This window comes from Adiantum capillus-veneris, chromosome 1 (assembly GCF_014529385.1).
Source record: "Adiantum capillus-veneris isolate H3 chromosome 1, ASM1452938v2, whole genome shotgun sequence".
NCBI classification, from domain to species: domain Eukaryota; kingdom Viridiplantae; phylum Streptophyta; class Polypodiopsida; order Polypodiales; family Pteridaceae; genus Adiantum; species Adiantum capillus-veneris.
The window spans coordinates 129,904,703-129,928,913 of record NC_140931.1 but is presented as its reverse complement, the minus strand read 5'-3'; positions in this window follow the sequence as shown (position 1 = coordinate 129,928,913).

Sequence of the window (24,211 nt, the reverse complement as noted above, 5' to 3'; positions counted from 1 at the left end):
GTGGAAGAGTTTGATTCAGCTACATTGGCAGGATCGGAACTCCCAGCATGGTTAGGGCAACAAAAAGAGCTATGGATGTGTGGAGCTTCACATTGTGGAAGCTTAAAAAGAGAGGAATGCATCTTAGAAAGAGCGATTGAGGACAAGGATTATATTCCGGAACCTTTTCCTGAAAATGCCTTGGAACCTCTGGAGTGGGAACGCATACTAGCAACATTGGATGTCTGTACCTTTACAAATAGTCCAACAACAAAATTTTTCGATAAGGATGGCTATGATGTGCTACCCTATTACATGGTAAGCATTATACTAGAAGGAGATGAGATGGTAGAACCACTAGAACGAGAAGAGTTGTATAACTCCTCTGAGCATCTGGAGGTAAATAACGATGCAGATAATGAGTGTTCAGACAGCTCAAGTGAGCGTGGGGAGAAAACAGGGAATATCAAGTTTTATGATTTTGCTGATCAGCACCCTAGACGCCAGGAATGCTGTAGGAGAAAACGAGCAGAAAACAAAATGAGAGAAAACCTGATGCCTAGGATAAAAGATAAAACTCACTATCTAATGCTTGTCAAAGCAGAGGATTGTGTAAAAGATCAAATATTAAGAAAATTCTCAAAAGTTTGAAAGGAAGGAACGCGAGAGAAAATAAGACAAGCACGGAAAGCTAAAACAGAAACAAAATCGAAAAAATAAAAAAAAGTGAAGGGGATCGGAGAGCACCATGGAGAGCACCACAGACGGAGAGTGAGAGAGAGAAGGAGACACACGACACACAAATATGGGTGGGGAGACTCAATGAGTGAGCAGCCCCCTATACACTTATGCTCTCTATAAGGTATACAAGTCAGTGGGTGCCCAGACTCTGGGCGACCGGGCAAGGCACAGGCTCCTATACCCCAACAACCTCCCACTAAAAGGAAACTGTGCCTTTAAGCAAGAGAAACTAGTCTAAAGACTACAAAAGGCGAGAGAAAACCGCTCTCAAACGATGCCCACTAGCTGGCTGTGATCGTGTGCATCCAACTGTCCTGCTCCCGTGTAAGTCCATACACCACCAGACGTACCGCACACATACTGCAAGTATGTACGCAATACCTGCATATCTCCCTCGTGCACTATGCTATCATCAGTCAGCAAATGACTGACAACCCCAACTGCAAATGCTCCCACTGCAGCTGCGATATCCGGTCTCAAGATCAGCATCTCATACATGAGACCACTGAATGCCGATGCAATGCTAGCGGGCCCTGCTAGCTCTATGGAGCATGCTTCAACAATATATCCCTAGAAATAGGATCTCTGACTGACAAAGGCGTGTCAGCCCATGCATCTCCATGACTGTCTGCAAAAGAGCATCAACCTGTCGTGCAACCTCAAAGAAAACCAGCTGCTCTAGGTGTCTACTGGAAGACATATCCTCCACAACTATATCCCCATGCTCATTGGAGAGCATAGAAAGGAATGACTGCATAATCGCTGACATCTCAGCATTGTCTCCAATCATCCACTACAAACATGACCACTGAATCTGCTGTGACTCACTAGAGCTCTCATGCTCTAACTCCTTATGCATAGACTCTTGCACAACATCCTCCTGTCGTGACTCACTAGAGCAAGACCGCTCTACCTGTCTATCCTGCATAGAAGTATCTTGCACAACTGACTCTCTACTTTGCTCAATCATTAGCAAAGCATGCATGTCTAACTCTGTCACCTCTCTGTGTGACTGCTCAAGTCGTGCCCCAACTGTGTGCTCAATGAGCTCACTACTCTGCACTCCATGCAAAGCACCTTGCAACCCATGAGCAAAAGAGACTATCCGGGTCTCTCGCTCTCTGCATGGCTGTAACAAGATTGAGACTCGACCATCTCGCACCTGTACTATGTGCAATGGGTACCATGTGCCAACTCTAGCACCTCTCGCAATCACTAGTGAACCCAAATGCAACGCAAAAAGATCGCTCAAGCAATGATACCCGACATCCACTATCCTTGAGCTGACCAATGGAGATCAAACTCATCGTCAAATCTGGCACATGATGCACATCTCTGAGCACGTATGATGCACCACTTGGTAATGACAGTCTCACATCTGCTGAACCAGTAATCTCATGCAGTGACCCATCTGCCAATCGCACACTACCATGCACTCTGCTAGAATAGCTACTGAGCCAGTCACGATACGGAGTGACATGAAAAGTAGCGTCCTTGTCTAGCACCCACTGCAAAAGAAGTGCACTATCCTCAGACGTCAAAAAATAAGGAGTAATACAGGAAGCAAATGTGACCTTATTGTCACTAGGGTACTCAGACACTGTATCTGATCCTGCAATTGTCAAGTCAACGGAGCGTATAGCATCTACTGCATCCTTGAGACTAGCCTGTCTCCTATGCTGTCTCATACGACGAAAGCATTGCCGTCTAATGTGCCCTGTGTGACTGCAATGCCAACATCTCAAGTGTCGACACGAACGAGAACGTCGTCTCTCATGAGTCATTGTCCTAGACTCGAAAGTCTCACACATATTGACTACTATAAGTGGATGTCAAAAATAACCAAGAGATGTAACTCTACTCTAGGTACGGTAGCAATGAAATGCACTCAACTAATCCAAAAGAAGCAACCTGCACGAGAAAATGATCTCAAAAAAAGAGCTCACCAGCACCTACAATGCTCATGTGAATCCACGCATACAATCTCTCGCAGTAGTGTAACCACACTGTGCTCCACAAATGGCAATGATGCAAATCCCAAATGCCAAGTGTACGAGGCTCCTGTATAGTAAACCAAGCTCCTGTATGGTTGTAAAAGATGGCTGTAAATCAGCCCCAAAATTCAACTCTTAAACAGCTGCACAAACAAGTCACAAATGTGTCCCAGATCAGCCTACAACTCAGCCATACATGGACACCTACAAAGAGGAAACAGTGGCTGAAAATTCAGCGCCCAAATAATCCCTCAAACCTGCCTGTAACTTGTAAAACTGTAGTAGTTGAAACCTGTTGAAAAACCTCAATCCATTAGTGCTCGAATCTGGCTACCTAGCTTGTAGCCACACAAGCATACATCACAACATTCACTCCTATGAGTATGCCAAGATAACTGTACGCCTGTCAAACTGTGAGCTAATCACCAAGCCCACACTGTGCGGTATTGATGCATACACACGCACAAATCTCCCACCTACAGAGAACACCGCACGCAAATGCTGAGTGCAACCCGCAATCTCTACCTAGATCGCATAAATGATGGACATAAAACTTCTAGGAAAATTTTGCCAGATTTTCGATGCACAATGGCTATCAACACAAAATAACCATTGTCCTACAAGCTCAATACAATGAGCAATCAATGTGCATCAAACTACACTCAACATACATGCATAAGCTCTGCAAACTTGTGTCCAACAAATACTCACAAAGAGTACCACAGATGACCATACATATCATCCACAACCAATCTCTACACTTGCTCACAAGATCTACTGCTCACTACATAAGCATACATAGAGCATTACCTCCTCAAAGACCATGTATGCAAGTCACAACACTACAGAAGAACCACTCAACTGCAACTGGCAACACCTGTGGGAGTACTAGACGCAACCTGTATCTGGGAGTCAAACCCGATCTTGTAACACCTTATATGTGCCTGCTACCTGCAGTGTGCACGGGTAAGCTATCTGTAGCAAAGAAAACAATAGAGCCCAAAACTGTCCTGAAAAATAGTCTCTGTGTTTTTAATTTCAGACCCACTTGCACTCTGAATCAGAAAAAAATTATTTCTACCAAGTCGTAGATCTTGAAGCCAGCTCCGTTTTGAACCAAAAAGTTTTGGAATCGAAGCTTTGTAGCTCAAGTTATGAGCAAAATAGTAGACTGCTGTCAAACTGCCAAAAATTGAACGACTTTCTTCTGTGCTTCTTTGAGCTCATAGAAAGGCTCAAACTCACTTCCCACCTCAATGCGTGAGCTGAATGCATCAATCTCACAATGCTTCCATGTCTATGGAAGCTCCAAGCTCCAATCTGTCGCCGATGTAGCCGTTGCAAAGCTTACCGAGAAGAGGGAAAATGCTCTACACAGTGGACTGATCTGTGAGCACTAGGAAGCTCCTGAGAGCTCTCCTGCAAGCCTCTGTATGGATGTCCACAAGACTCCTCTATTTCTTTGCTCAGATCTGTGACCTCTCCGCCATAGCCGACGAGTTCATCGCGAAGCTGTCCATCTACACTCTCACACTTGTCGCTCTGATACCAATTGAAGGGGATCGGAGAGCACCACAGATGGAGAGTGAGAGAGAGAAGGAGACACATGACACACAGATATAGGTGGGGAGACTCAATGAGTGAGCAGTCCCCTATACACTTATGCTATGTATAAGGTATACAAGTCAGTGGGCGCCCAGACGCTGGGCGGCCAGGCAAGGCACAGGCGCCTATACCCCAACAAAAAGAAACAACAAAAGACCAAGAGTGGACCAAACTGGAGCGTAAACAGAAATACCAAGAACTAAAACGGACTTTATGAGAGGTATGGACTACTGAGGAAGATAGTGATAGTAAAGGGAAGTCAGAAAAAGGAAACATAAATGTACCATCACACTATCGACAATTCACCATCCAGGACAGAAAAATCATAATGACACCACCAGTCAGGAAAAGAACAAACAAGGAATCTTACGATGGGCCGGAAAATGCAAAAAGGATAGACCTCGCGGAACCAGGTGAGAAGCCTTATCCGGTCTATATAGCAACTGATTTAGAGCCTGAAGAAGAAGAACAGTTAACACAACTTCTCAAGAAGTATAAAGATGTGTTTGCATGGTCCTACAAAGACCTCAAAGGAGTTGATCCATCGATAGGTCAACATACAATTCCTTTGAAATCAGATTCCAAACCTAGCAAACAGCGTCCTCATACATATAATGACACATTTGCTAAACGAATCAAAGAGAAGATTGACAAGCTTATGGATGCTGAATTCATCTATGAAATCAAACATACAGATTGGGTGTCACCCATTGTGGTTGTCCCCAAAAAGAACGGATAACTGCGAGTGTGTGTAAACCTCAAAAAGGTAAATGCAGCCACCATAAGGGATAATTATCCCTTGTCGATCACAGAACATGTACTTGAGAGGGTGGCCGGGAAACGGGCTTATTCCTTTCTAGATGGGTTTTCAGGATACAACCAACTGGAAATTGCAATAGAGGATCAACACAAAACAGCGTTTGCCACAGAATGGGAAATCTATGCGTATAGAGTTATGCCTTTTGGCTTAACTAATGTCCCAACTACCTTTCAAAGGTTAATGACGCATGCGTTCAAAGAATACCTGAGAATATTCTTAGAAATATACATGGATGATTTGTGTACACTCTCTTCTACGAGAGGAACATATTGACCATTTGCAAAAGGTATTTGAAAAATGCAGAACATATCGAATCTGTCTTAACCCGGAAAAGTGCATTTTTTTGGTTAGGCAAGGCCGCATCTTTAGGACACATTGTCTCAAGAAATGGCATAACCACAGACCTAGACAAAATCAAAGTCATAGTAGACCTACCCAGGCCTACTAATGCGAAACAAGTACAATCCTTCATGGGACACTGCGGGTATTATCGAAGATTCATATATATGTATGCAGTCATCGCACAACCTCTGTATCGTTTGTTAGTCAATTTCGACTGGACTGAGGAGTGTGAAACTTCATTCCAAAAGCTGAAGGAAAACCTTATATTAACACCTATACTTAAAGCATCGGATTGGGAAAAGATATTCCATGTTCACATTGATGCATCTGCATATGCAATCGGGAGTATTCTGGCTCAACCTGGAGACAGAACAATGGATTTTCCAGTTTGTTATGTAAGACGACAGTTAAATAGTGTGGAAAAGAACTACACAACCACCGAAAGAGAGGGGTTAGGAATGATTTATGTTGTAAAGAAATTTCGGCATTATTTGCTTGCAAACAAATTTGTGTTCTTCACAGATCATCAAGCTCTTTTGTATCTGGTAAATAAACCATGCAATACAGGGAGGATTGTACGCTGGTTTATTATATTGCTAGAGTTTGATTTCACATTGGTGGTCAAAAAGGGTAAAACTCATCTACGGGCGGATCATCTTTCAAGGCTACACAACGGGGAAGCTCCTGAAGGAGTAGATGATGACATACCAGATGCTTATCTTTTCAATATTGAAATGATACCCAAATGGTCTTAGGAAATTGTTAGCATTCTTTCCTTTGGAGGTAGGTTTGATAACACGGAAGAAACATCCAAACAACAAACAATCCAACAAACAAAAAACTTTCAGTTGATTGCAAGACATTTGTATCACCTAGGATCGGACCAAATTCTACGATTATGTATAAATCCGGAGGAATTCGAGTGTTACCTAGAAGAAACGCATGTCCAAGATTGTGCATTTCATTGTTCAACAGTGAAAACACACCAGAGAATGAAACAATTAGGGGTTTATTGGCCAACTATGTACGAGGCCACACATGCTTATGCTAACAATTGTACTATATGTGTTCCAAACGACCAGTGAAACACGCGACATTTTTTCAGATAAACATTGCACCGGCATGGAGTCAATATATCATTGATTTCTTAATCACAAGGACATTTCCTGAAAACATAACAAGAGCACGGAAAAGGGCTATAGAGCTGGAGACTCGTGGCTTTCAGTTAATTGGGAACCAACTCTATAAGCGAGGAAAGGACAATCAACTTAGGATCTATGCAAGTGAAAGTGAATACCTACTGATTCTAGAACACACACATGGAGGAATAAGTGGAGGCCACTTTTCAGGCGATAAGACGACAAAAATTTTCATAACAGTAGGAATATGGTGGCCTACATTGCATATGGATGCTGACAAGTTTGTAAAGCATTGTGAAGCATGTCAGCGCAGCAAGGTGCCGATAAAGAGAGATGAGATACCACTACGGCCAATGATGGGAGCAAGGGCATTTGCAAAATGGGGCATTGATTTTGTGGGACCTATTTCACCACCTGCATATCGCACCCATACCCAATATATCATTGTGGCTATGGACTATCTCAGGAAATGGGCGGGAACCAAGGCAACACAAAAAGCAGATGCACGAACCACTGCACAATTTTTGTATGAGAATGTTTTTATACGATACGGTTTACCAATAGAAATTGTCAGTGATCGAGGAACACATTTTTTTAATGAAGTCATTGAATATCTGCTAGGAATTCATGGTCATACATAGAAAATCTGCTCCATATCATCCACAGACAAATGGACAAGCTGAGGCCACAAATAAAACACTATGCACGGTTCCAACTAAAATTGTATCAGAATCGAGATCAGACTGGGATCAGCAGCTACACTCAACACTATGGGCATACAGGGTATCTTACAAAACATCGATAGGAATGACACCGTACAACATGGTGTTTGGCCTAAATGCTATATTACCCATAGAGTTTTTAATTCCAACTCTACGAGTAGCGAACACTTAGAATGGACAGGGCATGAGCTCTCTTCAAGAATAGATGATCTTGAAAAGCTAGATGAACTTTGCTTGAGAGCTGTAGCTTCGATCTATGCTAAAAAGAGAAGACAAAAAGAGTTTTTTGACAAGCATGTGCGCACGAAAGAGTTCAAAACAAGTGATTATGTACTTGTTTATACCTTGAAGCAACATGCCAAGAAACTTAAAAAGGGAGGGATGGGACCCTTTGTGATTAGTGACCTATCACAAAGTGGAGCTGTAAAGCTTGCTACATTAGCAGGTGAAGAAATGCCAAATTGGATTAGTGGGTGTCGATCAAAAAAATATCACTTATCACTAACACAGGATATGCTTCAACAAATCCATCAAGAACAACAACGAATGAAGGAGAAACAAAGGGTACGAGAAGAAGCTCAAGCAGAAGCAAAAGAACACATTGCAAAAAGAAGACTTTTGCGACAACAACAACAATGTGGATCACCATTGCGAATCAATGCCATTCGACTAATGAATTTTGATGAAGACAGAGTGGAGCCAATAATTGCAATCAAAGTGGGAAGCAATCAAGTTGAATCGACGGCATTGCTTGATTCTGGAGCTCAAGCAAATTTGATCTCTTACAGATTATACAAATAGCTCAAGCCCACAGGTCAACTTCATCTTACTCCACAAGTGCTGGAGAGTAGTACATCACATTCACTGACAACATTGGGTTGGAATGTATTGCATGTACAAGTACATCAATATATTTACCCACACAAGTTTTATGTGGTCGAGGATGAAAGCACACAACACCCCATGTTGTTGGGACAACCTTGGCAAAAAGAGTACAATGTGAAGATAGATTGGAATACGAATACAGTCAAAATTCAGCATGCACAAGAACCACAGGTGGTAGCCTTTGCTCCGTAACCCCTGAATAATCCGCTACTAGCAATGCAATCACTGGATAAACAGCCAAAAGAAAGGGTGCCACTAAAGAACAAACAAGGAACTGCCAACCATGTTCACTACAGGTATAAGAAGTCATCGACCCTCGGGGGGTTCACTATGTGTAAAATTACCATATCACGTGCGTTCAAGACGTGTTTGTAAACCCCTTATCTGTGAATTTTGTTAAGAATATAATGTACCCTTTTCTTTTAAAATCTGTAAGTTTTTTTCAAATTTGAAAAAATAATGCCCTTTGGTATATATATTTCTGTAATTTTCAAGAACTTTAAATACCCTTTTGTTGAACTCACGTGATAGGTTACATTTTTATTAGGTGACCTTCGACCGCAGTGCAAAGATCAAAGTTATCAACACGAGAACAGCAAGTATGGGTGCGGAAGGATAGATGTGACATGGCAGACAAACCTCAATACAACAGAAGTAGATGGTTCAACCAAAAACCAAGGGAACAAAATAGATATGGATACCAAAGAAAATGCTCAGCAACAACTCAAATGCGACTCGCATTTGGATTCCAAAATTGAAGCCAAAGGAACTCCCTTGAATACAAGTAACATCAGAAGCCAGACAACTACATGAGAAACCGGCAAACCGACTTATGTGGGTGCCAATCAGCAACAAAACAATGTCAACCAAGGCAGTAGCAATAAACCTACAAAAATCGGTAAAGAAAAGCTACCAATGGAAAGAAAAAGAGACAAGGTCTACGGCCAATTCCGCCACAAAAATTCTCTCCAAGGAGACCAATATGGCCATATCAACAGTAGCGGCAAAGCAAGCGACTTTTGCAAGAAAGACAATCAAACAAAGAGCAGTAGAGTTACAGCTTTTACTTGCAAAGAAAACAGGAAACTTCGACAACGAATGACAATAAGCATCTTGCATATACCCTTCTCTTGCACAGCATTAATTTTTCCATGCATTGATCGAGTATGCATAAAATAGGGCCACATTACACAGCCAAGCATTAGCACAACTTTTTCAACCCATGCACGGTACATACTCCGAGGGGATACCTTGTCGTCCGGGAGGACTCTGTCTAGAAGGGGGGAGGCATTTTCAAATGCGGACCCAATGGCAGAAAGAGCAACAAAGGGCATGTTTTTCGACTATTTCTAAGGGATGTTGTTTGATTGCAAAATTTTTTGGACTAACCCAAGTACATATGCCCTTATACAGCATGAATCTACAAGTATATGGGGCCAAATGCCAAATCAAGCCCCTAGATGTGTGTATATAAGTAAAAATAGCCATTTGTCAGGCAAAATATTGGTAAAACGGAGAAATCCGGTCATAAAAATTACATGTGAGTGTATATAATGTTTGGCGGTGATGTTTTGATTTATTATGATTTTTGAGGATTTTTTGGATTTGATTTGCTATTTTCTTTTTAATTTTGCTAATTTTCGGCAGAAAAACTTCAAAAATACAAAAAGCATGTGAAAAATGGTCGTAATGAAAAACAAAAAACATGGAGATGATCAATGACTAAAGGACAACCTATGGTACAGTGGGGGTGCAATTATGAGACTGAAGCGGAAAGCGCGTTTTGGCCAGATTTTGACCGAAACGTCAAATTTCTCGTAAACTAGGCAAATGGAGTCCAAATCAAGAAATTTTTAAGCCTAAATTACATCTCACTAGAAGTTGGGAGCACATGTCAAATTTCATGAAAAGTGGTTCGGGGACCCCCATTATAAGAATTTTTCACTTCATTTTTAGCTCATTTCCACTATTGACCTTTGAGAGAGAGCTTCTGCCACCTAGAGCGAACGGAACTTCCAGCAGCTTCTACGACGCGCACAACTACCTGACGGGCTTCAGACATGAGAGGTAGGCTCACCACCTTGAGCTTTTCGCGCATGTTTGTCGTTTTGTCGCGAAAACTAGCGTAGGGTTCACACAGAAAGCGGGCAGTAGAGACCTACAAGTAGAAATGGCCACCTAACGGCTAACCCAAAAGCGATGAGACTTCATCAGAAGCTTACCCTAGCATAGGAGACCAGTCTTGGATGTCAAAAGACAGTAAAAAACCATCGGGAAAAACCCTAATTCATAGAGCCCCACAAGAGGCCACCAAATGGGAAATCGGCGGAGAGGCGCCCAAATGCTACCAAAATTCATGGGTAGGAGCATCTCGACATGCTCGACAAGTCTATGTAGCCCACATAATGAAAAGGTGACCCGAAGCGGCACTAAACTTTAGAAACGGCATCAGACACACAAAGCGTCAAATAGCTCTCGCGGCCAAACCGCATGAACATTTGCCAGTACCAAACTTCACGAGCGTCTTTCCTAGACCATCAACAATCAAGACCTATGGTGGTAGACCACCACAAGTCATCGAAGACATGTAAACACAACCACGGGTGCTTCTAGAGTGACAAATTGCCAAATGGAGCTCCGGTGAAGTCAAAGTCGACAAAAACCATACGGCAAGTATCCCCAAGGGATCGGGAAGCTACGGAGACCAACATCAAGAAATTTCATCGCTGAAATGCACTCCAAAAGTCAGAAAACGGCTTGGAGGCTCTGAAATCCACACAGGGAGTTTTTTTCTATCTATTTGACTTTTTTGTTGAAATTAGGCTTAAAAGGGACTCAGGGGGACTAAGGGCAGGTACCATTAGCAGTTTCCATAAAAATTCATCAGGAGACATCCTATGCGTAGGATGTCTCAAGGCCATTTCTGGGCACCAAATCTAACAACTCTCATTGCATACATTTTCTGAATAGCCTTTACATGCTAGCCATCAATCACATTTGGACCAAAATTGACCTCATATGCATGAAAAAACGCAAAGTCAGGGCATAGAGGTAATAATGGGCCATAGACCTACAAAAACTTGTCCAAATCACATGAAACTTGCACAACACATTCATGAGCATATTGCCAACCAATCTGTGTGGTCACCTGCAAAAAATGATGAAGTACACATCCTACGCGTAGGATGTCTATTTGATATTTTTGGCCTACAGAGGGTGTTTTTCCATTCCAGATCTATTCATATCATCTTCAAGAGCTCATATATCAAGTTTGAAGCCATTCTAAGCATTTTTGACCCCCAATACCTCCAAGATGCACTTTTTGAGCCCAAAAACACTACACAGGGTCTTACCCACATCAAATCTTGTCCAAATCAAAATCCAAGAGCATGGCCATTTCCACATGCTAAGAGCTACCCACAGAAAAAATCTCAAGCTAATTTGATGAAAAAGACATCCTACACGTAGGATGTCTCCAGCATGTTTTTGAACTTCTGTGCAAGAAATGACATCATGGAAGCCATTACCATGGTGCAAGGAGCCCATATATCAATTTTCAACCCATTTGGATATCATTTTCCACATGTTGTGGACATTCTACCCAATTTGTGAGCATAAAGCCTGAATCTACTAAAAAATGCACATTTTGATGCCCAAACCCAATTCCAAGCACATGGCCATGTTCCACAGATTAGCGTCAGCATAATAGTAATATTTCTTCTGTTCAAAAGAATTCCCCGAATACCTGAAAGAGAGAGAATCATGGAAAATGTTAAATCACCAGCCTGTCAAATATCACCAAAATCTGATGAAAAAGACATCCTACACGTAGGATGTCTAATTGATAAAATTTTGCCAGAATTGTATTGTGAGCACATGCACAATTTCCCAAGTTCCTTTTAAGTTTATTTTCAATTTTCAAGTCATTTGGATAGTTAAAACCAGTTTCTTAGCTGATATGGAAAAAATGCTAACTTCGGACTACTGAGTGCAACAGGATCTATGGCAGCCGCAAAGTCACCGGCAAAGAAGAAGAGGATGACCATAAAAGATTACTTGGAAGAAGTACAGCCGTTCGTCATACCGGAAGGAACTCTAAAGCCAACCAGCACATGGATCCAAGAGGTCTTGCTATAGTCAAATGATCTGAAGATCTACCAAGGCGTGTTCAAAGACACCAAAGGAAATGTAATAGAGCTACCCATGCTACCGCGGGAGCTCAATGAGTTTGTTAGAAGCAAGATGGCAGAGTACCTGGAGAAGATACATCTCCACAATTATTTTGAAGTTGTGTCGGGCAGGAATTGACATAAATAGAGTATGGGAGTTTGTGACTACAATCAAAGAAGATGGAGTGGCTAGAGTTACGGATCTACAAGGCAAGCCAGACACAGAGATTGTAATCACAGAGAAAGTAGTGGTAGCTTCACTAGACCTCTCCAACAAAGGGGATAGTGTAACCAAAAGAAGAGACGAAGTAAAGGTGTACACAGAAAAGAAAGGCAACTACACCTTTGAAGACATTGCCAACCTTAAAATGGCAATCATGAGTCAGCTTTATAATCAGCATTTCCATATGTGTACAAAGCGGCCACAAAAGTACAGAATGCGCTTGGAGCAATTGCCACAACCTTCACCTGGGCAATGCAGAAGAGCAAGCCGAAGGTAATCAACTATGCAGCTTATATACATGACAATCTGGTGAAGATGGGCAACAAGAACCCCACCTACATTGTGCCGGGTGAGCTAATCACGAAAGTGGTTTATGGGGCATTGCATGCCAAGGGAAGATGGCTTGACCCTCCGTCACAAAATGACTGGCTAAGGCTCAAGGAAGATAATGAAGAGGAACAGCCCAAAGCACCAAGGGTTTCCACAAGGTTGAAACGCCGCTTAGAAATCGTGCAAGAGGAGCAACCAGAGTTGAAAAAAGGAAAGAAGGAATCTATACAAGTGCCGGTCAAAGAGACAAAATCACAGAAGGCGGCACGGCTAGAGCGGCTAATGGAATTTTTTAGAGCCGAAAGAGCCCTCAAGGGGGATTTGAGCGAGCTATGGAAGCCGTCTCTAGAAGCAATGTCGGGATCATCCCGAAGGGTGCACAGAGACATATTTGAAGATTATATTAAGAATTTTGAGATTCTGGATGCCACGACAGAAAATATCCCACATGTACCATTTACAGCAGCAGAAGTGGAGGAAGTCCGACGGCAACTGCTAGAAGAGCAGGAAAGCCGAGAGAGAGAGAGAGAGAGAGAAAGACAAAGGCGGACAGGGATTTCAAGAAAAAGCCAGCAACTCCACCGTCCAGCCCGGAGTCTAGCCCACTGCCATCACCACCTCCTCGTAGCCCTCCACAAACTCAGTAGAAGGAGGAGCTAGACAAACCTGAAGATCAAGAATCAAGGCAAGAACAGAGCCAAGATCAAGAGCAAAAAGAAGAATCTAAGCCCAAAAGTGAGCAGCCAGAGACAAATGAAGCAAGGTATAATAGGTTTCTAGATCTACTAGCTGCTGGATATTCAAAAGAAGAGGCAGCCCCACAGCCGCATTTGACTTGGCAAGCACAGGGCCCAAAGAGAAGATGTAGAGCCTGTGGTTAGTGGAGCTAAAAGAGATGGCCACTGATACAGTGGACCTTCACCCACCCACCAATGATTGGGATGTGGTGATGACCAAGCTAACCGGGCTAAGGGCACAATCATTGGCCACAAAAAGTGAAATGGTTAATCTCAAAGCCATTGAAGTGCAGATCAAGTCTGAAGTTGCCACTCTACAAAAATAAAGCCAAAGGAATATAGAGAGAGAAGCAGAGTTGCAAGCCAGTCTGGCAAAGGCATTGCAAAGATTCCAGGAGATGGAAAGAGAAAATCAGGCAGCAGCTCAAAGATTGCAAGGAGCCGAAGAAGAATACAGAAAACTCAGCAAGACATTGACAGATGCAGAGAGGGAAATGGATAACCTAACCCTACAACTTGCTGAAGAGTCCAAGGAAGTGGAAGCAATGCGGAATGCCAAAGAGAAGGCAGAAATAGAGCAGGAGGCTAGCCAGGATGAGGTCATTGAGCTCAAGGACCAGCTTAAAGTTAAATATCAAACCATCCAATGGCTACAGGCATCTCCTACCAGAGTCAGAGCTACTAGCTCGACTCACACCACTTCAGAGAGTCAAATTTATGAAGAAAAAATGAAAGAGCTCCAGAAGGAGTTGACTTTAGAGAAGAAGCAAAGGTTGATGATGGCCGAGGGGTCAGTGGTCATGCAAACCCGAATGGAAGAAGAGCACAAGGCAATGCAAGATGAGCTAGAAAACATCAAGACAAAGCTCGAGGAGTGGAGAAGATCAATGCCGATTTGAATGACCTCCTCGTGAACAAGGGAGAACAAGCTGAAGCAGAAAAGCAGACATTCCAAAGGCAAATAGAAGAGCTGAGAGGCCAGCAGTTAAGCATAGGGCCAGCAGCCATGGAAGGAATAGACTTAGAGAATGTGGCAGATCCTATGGACACACCCATGCAAGAGTAAATCCTTGTAGGACCCTCTCAAGAGCCACAAGATTTGACACAAGAAGAAGAAGAGAAGCTGCGAAAGGCCATAGAAGCAGAAATCAGAGAAACGGCCAAAGAAGCTTTGGAATGGGAGTAGAGGGTTTTTAAATAAATGACCATTTAGAAGATAGTCGCCATCAACCTTCGGCGCGAGTGGCTACAACCCTCTCTCCCATATCCTTTGCTAAAGTACTAAGCCGCCATGATCAACAAAAGAATCAGAGAAGAGCCAACAATGCCACTGTACACAGCAGACATCTCCAAGCCTGAAGGGGTAATGTTGATAGTCGACTCTTAACCCAGGTGGAGAAATGCATGGCTAACAAAATATCCACAGTATATAATCCATTTGGTAGAGGCACCAAAAGTCATCAGAGATAACCTAAGTTTCTGCCCTCTACCAAGGATGCGGACGTGGAAGGCCCAGGATCTACTACAAAGAAGCCACCCTACTTGGCTAAACTATCCGAAGCTGCCAGGCTTGAAGGCAGGCGAGAGAATAAGTGTTCAATACATGGTGAAAACCCTTACAGGCTCCATCAAATTTTTCACTGGCTCGCTTGACCTATCTTGCATTATGATGAGAAAGATCTGCAAAACACTTTTGGTAGTTTTTGAGACGTTCAAACCAGGCCAGGCGACAGATAGTATCTTCTTCTTTCAAGATACTTACAGATGTGCATACGATCTGTCTGGTCAGCCTTCCAAGGAGGTGATACATGCATTGTATCAAAGGATCATATTTCTGTCATCCTATCACCTCCAGGCCTTTGAAGAAGCTTTATACACCGGCTTCTTCACAATCAGCTCTGACATATTTGGCCCAACACTACTGGCTCAACATGCAAGATATGAGTCGCTGCTCAAGATGAGAGAAAGCCTAAGATGAAGAAGCAACTCAACAGCCATGTCGGGGACGACATGAGCAAGGAGGGGGGGAGTGTTAGAAGCTGGACACACCCTACGGAAAATGACAGCTCGGTAGATTATTATTTTTTGTAATTATTCATTTATTGAGAAAAACCCGACATTTCACCTTGTAAATATTGGGGCTTACAGAAGTTTCCAGATTGTATCCCAGTTTTGACATTTAGATTGAGTAGATGGTTAAATTGGAACATTAGGGTTTGAGAATTGTAAGGTATTTAAACCACTTTTTGACCTTAATGAAAAAACCCTTTTGTCATTTAAAAAAAAGTTTTGAAGTTTGTAAGTGAGCGTACTGTGTAGGAGAGAGAGAGTGAGAGCTTCATCTTGACGCTATGCGTGTACCGGTGGTCGAAATCGAGTGCGGAGAAGTGGAGCGTGTTGCCCCTGACGAGAGCTACGCGCAAATACCTACATTGCGTGCATACGGTTCGGTTTTGCGAGCTCCATCTACGAGCTTCATCTGGTGATTCGGTGAGCATACATTGTCCGATTTTGCATTGCATTATATTCACGCATTCACATTGAGTAGAGCTACACATTAGGCACTTTAGATTTTGGAAACGAAGACCTGCAAATTTTGGCCAGACATCGTACGTGATTTTGCACCATGTGTTTTGGGTTGGGCTTTTGGTTCATAGACCTTAGGGAGAGCGACCTATTGGTGTTAGTGGGATCTCCTTCAAGTTCCGTGGTGTCTCGAGATTGTTTGATGGGTATTCGGCTCTAGAAAGCATTGTAGGAAGTTTCCTCTTATGCACTCTTGAAGGCTGTGATTTAGATATTGAGCAGAGACCTCTGTAGGAATTAGTTAGGAGTCGGTCGAGTGTAGGTTGACACCCTATGCTAGCTTCCACGCGCCTGCGGGTCGAGCTTCGTCCTTAGCTGACAAATCTTGTTAGGTGAGTTCTTGCTGTGCTAACATCCGTCGTGGCGTATCCGTCTAGCAATCATTTGTTCTTCAAACACATCTTTATCTTGGCTAGTGTTAGTTGTCACTGCAGCTCTTGCTCTACCCGGACACTCTCAACCTCTGAATCGTTTGATCTTTCACTTTGATTTGATTCTTTAGTTCAATCACCTCATCTTGGCTAGCCTCATGTTATATTTGAGCCTTGTCCTTCGCCTCTTTCAAGCTCTCAACCTGTTTTGACTCTTCTGCCAGCTGTAGGGTGAGCCCATCCCTTTCCTTTTCGGCTTCAGTCAGAGCATTGCTGATTTTTTGGTACTCTTCTTCAGAGTTCATCAGCTTTTGATTGGTTTCTCTATTCTGACTTTCTAACTCTTGACATTTCTTCAGTGCTGCTTCTAGTTCAACTTGCAGTTGTGCTTGGCTGTGCATTTTCTCTTGACTCTACTTCTAAAGTGTTTCCACTTCAACTTTCACCTTGACTTCACTCAACCTTAGCCCTTCATACTTAATCTCTTTGGCCACTGATCTGGCTCTTAATCCTTGCAGTTTCTGCATCACTTCTTCCCAATCTCCGGTTTGTGGTTGCAAATCCACGGTATGTGTTGCAATCTCCTTTAGCTCCACCAAACGAGGGCTCAGCGTGTCTTCTTCTGGTTTAGGGATTCACATTTGAAAAGCTGTATGAGCTGCCTCTTCTCGAGTGTATCCAATAGCTAGTAGATCCAAGAATATTTTGCTTCCTGATCTTGCTTCTCAGGCTTTGGTTCAAATTCTTCCTTCTGCTCTCTCTTTTTCCTCTTCTTTCTTGGAGTCTTGCGGCTTCTCAGATTTAATGAACTCCCTAGTCTGTTGAGGTTGAGGAGGACTAGGAGGAGGTGGTGATGGTGGAGGATTGGACTCGCGGCTTGATGGTGGGGTTGATTGCTTCTTTTTGAAGTCCCGATCAGCCTTTGTTTTCCTCTCTCGCTCTTCACTTTCCTGCACTTCTAACAGTTGCCGCCTCACATCATCAACCTCTTCTTCGATAAAAGGTATGATTGGAATATTCTCAGCCATCGCATCTAGGATCTTGAAATTCTTTATATAATCTTCGAAGAGATCCCTATTAGTCCTTCGAGAAGATCCAGACATGGCCTCAAGTGAGGGCTTCCATAATTAGCTTAGATCTCCTTTAAGCATTCTCTGGTCTCCAAAACTCTCCATCATCCTCTCTAGCCGAGCGGCCTTCTAGGATTCGGTCTCTTTTGCTAGCATATGAACTGTAGCTTTCTTTCCTTTCTTTGGCTGAGGTGGTTCTTCTTCTACTGTCTCTAACCTTCTTTTCAGTATGGTGGTCACCCTGGGAGCTGTAGGTTTCTCCTCTTCCTTGTCTTCTGTCAGCTTCAACCACTCATTCTGTGATGGAGGAAGAGGCCACTAGCCTTTAGCATGTAGAGCTTCATATATTACCTTGGTGAGCATCACCCCTGCTGCATTATATGTAGGATTCTTGGTTCCCATCCTCACAATGTGGTACTGCAGGTATGCCACATAATCTATCTCTCCTGGGCTGCTTGTCTTCATTGCCCATGTGAATGTTGTTCCAATTGTTGGAGGCGGCACAATGTACTTTTGAGGCCTCTTGGTGCAGATATGGAAATATTGGTTGTATAGTTGGCACATGGTTGCCACCATTGGATCCGCAATATCCTCGAAGGTGTAGTTCTTCTTGGTTTCCTTGTATACCTTCACCTCTTCTCGCCTCTTGTTGACACTATCTCCTGCATTAGAGAGGTTCCAGGCACTTGCAATCACCTCTGGCATGATCACAATCACTCTGTTCTTTCCTTGCAGATCTGTCACCTTGGCTATGCCATTCTCCTTTATTGTGGTGACAAATGTCCAGACTCTCTGAATGTCAATTCCTGCTGGCAAAGCCTCAAAATAATTGTGTAAGTCTAACTTTCCCAAGATAGACACTATCCTTGGCTTTCTTGTGAGCTCATTGAGTTCCTGTGGTATCATTGGCAGATCTATGGCATTGCCCTCTGGGTCTTTGAGCATGCCTTAGTATATTCTAAGGTCATTTTCTTCAAGTAAGTTTCTTTGTAATCAAGTGGTAGTGGGCTATATGGTTCCTGCTGGTATTATAAATGGCTCCACCTCATCCAGGTAGTCCTTGTTGGTCATTCTTTTCTTCTTTGCTGGCGACTTAGTGGCTGCCATGGATCCTGTTGCACTCAGTAGCGCAAAGTTAGCGTTCTTTACAGATTAGCTGATAAACTGAGTTTTAACTATCCAATTGACTTGAAAATTGAAACATGAGCTCAAGAGGGACTAAGGATGCCCTGCAAGTGAAAATAGTAGGATTTGTGCTGCAAAATAAGCCTAAAGACATCCTACACGTAGTATGTCTTTTTCATGAGAATGACTTGAAACTTGACATGATGATAGCTTATGACCTGTACATCACAGCTATGTGCTTGGATTCTGATTTAGACAGGACTATTTTAGGCTTTTGGTGTACAAATGGGTAGGATGTCCTGTAACGATGAGCAAATGGTATCCAAATGACTTGAAACTTGACATGTAGGCTTCTTGTAGCATGTTGATCACATTCATGATGTCAAACTTTGCTCAGTAAGTTAAAATGACCCTGGAGACATACTACGCGTAGGATGTCTTTTTGCTCAGAATTGCATGAAACTTGTCAGTGTGATAGGGCATAGCCTGTGGATCATCACCATGGTCTTAGATTTGGATTTGGATAAGTTTTGAGGGTAGGAAGCCCATTTTTTGTGCTTTAGAGTATGAAAAGTCCATCTATGGAGCTATGAGGCCAAAAAGTGATCTGTTTGGCTTGAAATCTGGTGGGTGGGCTTGTATGAATGTGATAAATATGTTTGAAGATCAAAAAATCCACCTGGAGGTCATTTCAAGCTTGGAGTCATACTACGTGTAGGATGTCTTTTTTCATATTTTTGAAGATGTGACCTCACAGTTAGCTTTGACATGTTATGAGGAGTGTGTGGTTCAAGTTTCACTTGATTTGGATCATTTCTGATAGGTCTGAAATGCGCTGACTCTATGCTATGACTTTGTGTTTTTTGATGCATAAGAGGTCAAACTTGGTCCAAATGGAGTGAAACTTGAGGGATTAGATGTAAATGACATGTAGAGGCTATGCGTATGGCTGAATGATGAGCTGGGTGCCCAAAAGTGGCCTTGAGACATCCTACGCATAGGATGTCTCCTGTGCATTTTTTTGGAGCAAGTCCTACTACTATGTGCATATGACCTTCCTATGTCCCCTTTGTGCCTTATTTCAATTAAAAAATCAAATGGTTAGTTGGAAACTCCCTTCTTGGCTTTCAGAGCCTCAGAGGCGATTTCTGACTCTTGGAGCACTTTTCCACGATGAAATTTCTTGATGATGACCAGCATAGCTTCATAAAACCTTGGGGGACCTTGCCATGTGGTTCTTGTTGGCTTTGGCTTCACCTGAGCTTTGTTTGTCTATTTGTCTCTTTGGAAGTGCCCATGATTGCGTTTGCATGCCCCCGATGATTTGTAGTGGTCTACCACCATAGGACTTGGTTTTTGAAGGCCTTGGTAAGCCACTCATGAAGTTTGGTGGCAAACGGACGTCTCGCTTGGCTAACAAGAGCCAAGTGACGCTTTGCATTTCCGATACCGTTTCTAAAGCTTAGGCTTGCTTTGGGTCGCCTTATGGTCATGTAGCCTATGTAGCCTTGTAGAGCTCGTCGAGAAGCTCCTACCCATGAGGTTTGGTATCATTCAGGCCACTTTTGCCGGATTTTCCTCTTTGTGGCCTCTTGCAGGGCTTGAGATATCAGGGTTTTTTCCGTTGCTTTCTTGCCTCCTTTGGGCATCCAAGATTGGTCTCCTAGGCTAGGGTAAACCCCCTATGAAGTCTTGTTCGTATTGGGTTAGCCGTTAGGTGGCTACCTATGCTCACAGGCCTCTACCCTTCAAACCCCGTTGCAGTTCTATGCTAGTCTTGGTGACAAAACATCAAATATACACGAAGAGCATAAGGTGCTGAGTCTACCTCTCATATCTGGTGGCAGTTGAGTGCCTATGCGTGGCTTATCAGCTGTTGGAAGTCCTGTGCGCTCTAAGTGGCTAGAGCTCTCTCTCACAAGTGAAATAGTAGAAATGAGCTCTAAGTGGGGTGAAAACATCTTATAATGGGGGTCCCCGAACCATTTTTCATGAAATTTGACATGTGATCCTAAATTTTCACAAAACACAGTTTAGACTCGAAAAGTTCCTCATTTGGACTCCGTTTGCCCAGTTTCTGAGAATTTTGACGATTCGATCAAAATCTGGCCACAACACGCCTCCCGCTTCATTGTCATAATTGCACCCACACTGTACCCTGGGTCATCTTATAGTCACTAATCATCCCCATCTTTTTTGTTTTTCATTACGTTCACAATTCACCTGCTTTTTGTATTTTTGAAGTTTTTTTGCAAAAAATTAGTAATATTAAAAGAAAAATAGCAAACTCAACCCGAAAAAACCCCAAAAATCAAAATAAATCAAAACTTCACCCCGACACACTATGTACACTCACATGTAATTTTTATGGCCAGATTTCTCCATTTTACCAATATTTTGTCCGAAAAATGGCTATTTTTACATATATATATACACACCTATAGGCCTCAATTTGGCGTTTGGCCTCATATATCTGTAGATTAATGTTGTATAAGGGCATATGTACTTAGGTTAGTCTAGAAAATTTTACAATCAAATGTAAACGCCTCAAAAATAGTCAAAACATGCCCTTTTTGCTGCTTTTTACGGTCATCGGGTTCGCAGTGAGAATGCCTCCCGCCCTCCTAATCGCAGTCCTCCCGGACGACAAGGTATCGCCTCGAGGTATGTGTAGTGCATGGGTTAAAATTTTGCTAATACGCGGCCTTGTAACGTGGCCCTACCTGATGCATACTCAGTCAATGCGAGTCTTACCGTGTGGCGAGCGAGATTTTTCGAGCGAAGGAAAATCCGAGCAAATGAATAAAGAAACCAAATGGGCTTTGATAAGAAAGATGAATGAAGATCCTACTTTAATAATAGTAGGATCCTGGATCCTTAAGTAATCGTAGCAATATGTTTGTTCAAAATTAGACTCTAGATTCTTTTGCACAGTTGATACTTGATGTTGAGCAATGAAAAACCCAAGCTAGTAGCAAAGCTATTACAAACCATGCAATGATCCACAACTACATTCAACACCATAATTTTTATTTTAACTTTAAATTTTACAGAGCAATCTAATGCAAGTCAACAATGCTCATACATCTACAAAGTTTCTAAAACTGTACTAAGAGAGAATTGCCAAATCTTATAAATAAAAAAAAGAGATTTCTTTAGATTTGTAAGATAAAAAGTGGGATATTTAGTGGAATATAGAGAACAGCATGTCGTGCCTCTGCACTCTAATGACAACAAGAAATGCTATGGTTCTATCTCGTGACTATGAAGAGTCACACTCGTCATCAATAAAGACATTGCATCTCTGACACTTCTTGTGGGTGTCAAAATCGTATCGTATATCAGCAGCCATGGTTTTTGCAATCCCCTCAGTATAAACTGGCAACACACTTCCATACAAAAATAAAAAGATAAGTCTACAATCCACATGCAAGCAATACAAAATCTACATCCTAAAATCACAAGAAATCTCAAATTGTTGTTTGAATCATTATCCATAATTTTCAAATACTAAACAATGATACAAAAAAGTGACAAAATAGCATAAACGTATGATGGAAACATAAAATAGGTGGGGGAAATGAAGTGTAAGGTGGACTCTCACTAGTCATCAAAGGGGTTGATACGCGAAGGCATGTCACCCACATCATCAACATCAAGAGAGGTGGAGGCTCCCTCTCTGCTTCGCTTTTTAGGGCGAAATAATGGTTGCACATAATCTGAAATCAAAGTGTCATCAATGTCGACTGCTGCACACACCCGCCCTGTGCCTAAGCATGCTGCCAATACGGGCGTTGTACCACATCCCAACTCCAAACAAAGACCTCCAGGCCTACAAAGAAGCTCCACAAAACATGCAATAAAAGAGTGACTTCGTTGCAAGCCACCACGCCATGGCTCCCCTGATGATGATCTGGCTAGAGAAGACTCTGGAAGATGCTGCATCATGTAAGAATCCAAAGGCTGCATGCCAAGCCGATTGAATAGTGGAGTGCTCTCAACCACAAAGCAAGGTGGTTGCATACCAACCCTATGCACCATAAGTAAGAGAGAACAATGACACTACACCACCACATAGACAATTAGACGGTAATCAAAATAATAATAAAACACCAAAACGAGAAACAAACAAGTTAATATGTAGAAGAGCATTACCTCAATCCGACCACCAAAGCTATTACCGTAACCATAAGCTCCATGATGGAGGACCACAATGCGACGATGAATAGCCATCTTTGATGCATGACAAAATCTCTCAACCCAGCCAATGGTATCTCCTGCAAGAGGTTTCAAAAGTCACAATAGAAAACACACAACAAAACTCGACAAGTATTGTATAAAATTATGAATGAAGCAAAAACCGGCCATAGAGACCATGATCAACAACCACCCTGAGTCTGACAAACTCGAATATGCAAGTTGCATGCCTGCACGAACATGATTCTCGCTACAAACATCCCAAAGGGGTACAATAGGGGAGGCTAATGGGGAACCACCAAAGGAAAGATCCAAAAAAATAAAATTAGCAGCCCATGCAACTGTTCTCCCACCACTCATGCACAAGGTCCCATCGAGGCGTGCAGATCCCATGTTCTCATGAACACGAATCCATGCCTGATGTCAAACACCGGCCCTAAAATCAGCAGCAATGGCTATGTAGTCCCCAGAAATGGCCATGCATCGTGAGTCAGGCAATAAGGACAGAGAAGACAAGGGAGTATCAACGATGTAGATAAATGAAATGGTTTTCTTTGCAATAATCTCCCCAAGAGGTACTGCGATACAAGAGGCAGTACAAAGTGACTTAACTCCAATAAATGAACGAAACAAACAATTGCATCACAAGTGAAAGCTCACCATGCTCTCCCTCCATGTTTACATCCACCCTAGTCTCAACAATCACCTCCTTTACCTTGCGAGAAGTATTTGTAGCTTGAAAAAAGCAAAGAAACACAATATTACCGGTATGTATAACAAATAACTTTAGGAAAAAGAGAATTTAAAGCTCTTAGAAAAATTATGTTTGAGGCTATTTTGAGTAACCATTTACCGGATATCACCTCGTCCACTCTAAGAGGGAGAGGCACATCGACTGATGTGCCACCAACTCTCATAGTATCGTGAAGCTCTCTCTGTCTCGCCAATACATGCCCAGAAGCCATGTCTATCCACCATGGACATGCCTCCATCTCCCAAGTAGTGAGCTTATGCATGGAAGGGGAGTACATGCATCCTTCCCCAGTAGATATTTGTGCCCACTGCTTAGCTAAGAATGGAATCCCTGGTAGAAAGCCTTTTCCAACCAAGAATAATAGAAATCTAAAACAAAATAACAAAATAACATGACTACACACTTCGTAATTATGAAAAGCT